Source organism: Hemiscyllium ocellatum, chromosome 51 (assembly GCF_020745735.1).
Source record: "Hemiscyllium ocellatum isolate sHemOce1 chromosome 51, sHemOce1.pat.X.cur, whole genome shotgun sequence".
In the NCBI taxonomy this organism is placed as follows: Eukaryota; Metazoa; Chordata; class Chondrichthyes; order Orectolobiformes; family Hemiscylliidae; genus Hemiscyllium; species Hemiscyllium ocellatum.
The window spans coordinates 536,674-541,115 of NC_083451.1; positions in this window are offsets into that span (position 1 = coordinate 536,674).

Here is a 4,442-nt window from a genome sequence, read left to right on the forward strand (position 1 = left end):
GATTAAAAGATAAAATGAACAGTGCTTAATAGAGAGTAAAATATGGTAGATAAAGAGGTGGTTATACCATTTAACCAGCCTGTACTCCTTGTGCAGCAGTGATCAATGGGGATAGCGTTCTCTGGAATCATCCATTCATCAGAACTGAAATAAAAGTTACAGAGTTAACTCCTGATCTGATCACATATATTACCTGACTGGTAAAATGACCGACACTTCCAAAATCTGTGCCCCTTTCGAAAACATGCACTCTGAATGAAATATTTCCCTCCTGCCCGATTATATACTGTTCGTCCTTGGCTCTGGTTCAAGTATTTGCAAGATTGTACGGAGGATTTACTGTATAGAAAATGGACATTCTTTCTACTTTTTTTCAATTATTTACACACACACGAACTTTCAAGGACGACCTACAGATATGCTCTCATCAACATTAATCTATCCTGGTTTATCCTCAAGTGTTTTATGAGCTCTATTCCATTAAACACATTACTAAAGTTGAAGTCAATATCCGTCCTTGTGGTCGTGAGCTGAGCATTCAAACCATTCTCTTGATAGAGGAGTCTGTTCAGGTTTTCCAATAGATTCATGATTAAACCTCACAGCGATTGTCTCAGTCATGCTTGGTTGAATCAATGTGAAAGAGAACACAGTTCTCTTCATGTAAATTAAGGGAAGAACGTGAATACCAGAGTACGCACCCCTCGTTTGCATAACCAGCATAACATCAAGCCCAAAACAAAATGTTGTGCTCCTAATGCGGAGCAGCAAACTGTGGATCATATTCTTTCTGTAAATTACCTGATGGCTATGGAGACAGGAAATGTGTGCTGCATTTCAATTGTGGTGTAATAAATGTTTAAAACTGAATTACGCATGATTATGAATGAGTTTGTTTTTAATTTTATAAAAATATCACGTGTCCTTCCCGAAAATACATTTATGTCTCTCTCTTTGCAAAACATGATGTTTTCAGTTTCAACATTGAGGGAGATAAGTTTCGTATTCCGGAATTACATTTTTTTTTACTTCCACCAATTCTCTTATAGCTTTCCACTTGTCCCTAGGACAATGAAACCATTGACAGTGCAAACACTGAACCACCACCCCGCTTTTTACAATCATACTAACGTTCCAAGAAAGTTCACTCTTTACCTATTAAACCTGTACCATCCCTGTTGGAGATCTTTTCCACATTGATTTTGGTGTGAGCATTCCTTTACACCCAATTCAATGCTCCTCCTGGTCGGGTCCAAGACTGTGTGGTTAACACATGGATCAGCGATTTTGGTGTCTGGGACTGAGGGTCACAAAAAAAACTGTTTAATATTATGTTATAAGGAACAGTGAATTTAACATCGCGACATGAGCTGACAGAAGCTTCAAAACTATGATTGATATTAGCAGGGACGAGTGACAGTAATCTGGAACGACTGAATTTCCAATTGTAGTCATTTGCGAAGTAGAGGTTGAGTGGAGTTTTGAACAAAAGAACATTGAAAGTCACGAGTGGTTTTGACAGAGTCGATTACGAGAGAAAGTGATCATATTGACAGAAATATTGAAAACAAAAAAACAGTTGCTAGAGTCATTGAGATTACAGCACGGAAACAGACCCTTCCGTCCAACCCGCTGATGTCAAACAGTTACCTCAACCCAATCTAGTCCCATTTCCCAGCACATATTCCTCCAAACCATTCCTATTCATATACACCTCTGAATGCCTTTTAAATTTTGCAAATGTACCAACCTCCACTACTTCCTCTGGCTGCTATTTACATACATGTACCACCCCCTGTGTGAAAAACCTGCCGCTTATATCCCTTTAATAACTTCCCCATCTCACCCTAAACCTTTGCTCTCTCGTTGTGGACTCCCCGACTCAGGGAAAAAGACTTTGTCAATTTATCCTCTCCTTGCCCCTCAGGATTCTATAAACGTCTATCAGGTCAAGTAATGACCTTTTTGGTCCCATCAAGCCTCTGCTATGTATTATGCCAGTTGCACAACAACTCACATCACATCGTCACAAGACTCTGAACAAAGGTGCTGGTTGGCTGCATAATCAATGATTGAAATTGTGGCAACTGCAATGCAAATTCAATATTTTCCAAGAAATGGCATACAGAAAGAGAACAAGGAAACATCTTTCCTGGCGTTGGAACGTGTTGTTTGGTTGTACTTGATCCTAAGGTTCCCTTCATCTGACTACCGCCACACATCCACACCCTCAGACAAATGATGCAGGAATATTAGAATTGGCAGAGTACATGACCATGCTGTTGCCGGCATCATTCAGGCTTCCTGAATTTGCATGGCCGCTAATCTGACACTTGCAACGGCCAGTACAGAGGGCAGCAGACTTGAGTACTTGCTGCGTTTGGGATACTAGGGGCCTGACAAGGCTGACAACATTGCAGGCTGAATCTAAGACGTCGTAAAAGCCAACATGACTTTTAGTTCCATGTTTTCCTTTAAACTCTGACATGTTCTTCATCAATTTCGGATCCTCTAACACTATTAGGTTCTCAAAAAGCGATAGCGTCTGCATAAGCTTAACACCACTATTCGTGTCAAGGTGTAAAATAGTGTCAGAGAGTATGTCCATTTCAAGACTTTTCAAATTTTAAGAAAATACATTACTACACGGGTATATATTAATTTCAGTCTTTCTCCTCAACTCAGAGTCTCTGTAAGTTTTAGCGCCTGTCTGTCATAAGGTCGTTATCATTTTCGCAGTTTATATTAAGTGCAAGTTGTGCTTTAGTTGAAAAGACTGCATTGTCTTTAGGCTTTGTATCAATTTTCAGAGCCGAAAATAATTCTGAATCTGTGTCGGGTTCAAGGTCTGTAATATTTTTACAGGGTCGACAATAGTTTCTGAACATGCATCAGATTCAGAGACATATTACTTTTTGGTCTGTATATGTTTCAGTGTCTGCATTTGGATGTGTAATTGATTAATTGATTCAGGGTTTTTTTCTCGTTTAAAGTCTAAATTTGATTCAACTACCATATCAGTTTCACGGTCTGTTTTCATTACAAGGCTTTTAGAGTTTATTGTTTTCAACGTATGTATCAGTTTCAGTTAAATGGTCTGCATTATGTTCATGGACTGCATCATTGCAGGGTTTACATCGCTTTCAATTTTTAAATAAGTTTCTATTTTAGGGTGTGTATTAGTTTCGTGGCCTATGTCACTTACGTTGCAATTTTCAGTCGCCATTCGATTCAGTAGAAGTATCAGGTTCAGTTTTTTTTAATAGTGTCAGGATCAGTCATAATTCTAAGGTCGATATCAGTTTCAGATTTTGTTTTCTATTAACGCTATTCATTAATTTCTGGCACTGTATGCGTTTCAGGTTTAGCATTCGTTTAAGGATCTGCATTGCTTTCAGGGTATATGCCCATTTCACAGTCTATATCAATTTCACTGTCTGTTTTCGACTCGTCTGCATTGCTTCCTGCCGAGTGATCAGGTAATGTGCTGTCAATTTAGGCTCACTCCTCGAATCATTCCACGTCTAAAGTACAATTTGGAATTACAAAATATCTTCGTTTGTTACACTGTACGTTTGCATTTAAATAAAATCACACCTTAACGAGGTTTTGTGTTTCCATTGGTACTCAATGCAGAGCAGTCCGTCTATTGGACTTTGCCTACTTTTCTGGAGTTTCACAATCTTACATGTTCTGAAAGCAGCAGGTTCTCCAGCAGCTCATTCACACTCTGCATTTATTTGCATTTTATTTGCATTTCTTGCCGTATGGGTTTTATGCAGTCCTTTATTCCTGAATAACATTTCAAATTAATAATTCTCTCAATATTATACAATCAAAGATATATCAAATCTCAGTATTTACGGAGCATGCTAATCATTAAATCCTGAGCTCCGGGATCAACAGACATCGACCTTCTTCCTTTCCCTTGCTTTCAGACTGTTTATTGTTTTCAGTGTTTTAGTTTTAGCGTCTGTATCACATTCAGGAACTGCAACTTTAAAAGATATTCACTACTTTCAGCTTCTGTGTTGGGGCCTGCGTTAGTTTCAAGAAATGTGTCACTGGCTCTGTCGGTTTAATAGTATTTATTAAATGTAGGAGATTTGTTAATTTCAGCAACAGTTTAATTAAGAATATCAGGCAGATACTATTCAAATTTCTTATTAGATTTAGAACGAACATTAGTTTAAGGGAATCTATTAATTTCAGGGTGTACATCAATTTCACTGTCTGATCCTGGTCTGTATTCTTTCGCAATCTCTCTTAGATTCAGCGACAGGTTTAGTTTAAGAATGTGTGTCAGTATTAGAGTCAACCCAAGTTCAGGAAATGCGTTTTCAATGTAGCCTGGGTCCTCTACACTCCACCCCTGAAGTGCAATTTAACCTTCCAATAATTCTTTGTTGGTGACATAGTGAGTTTTGATTTAAATAAAATGA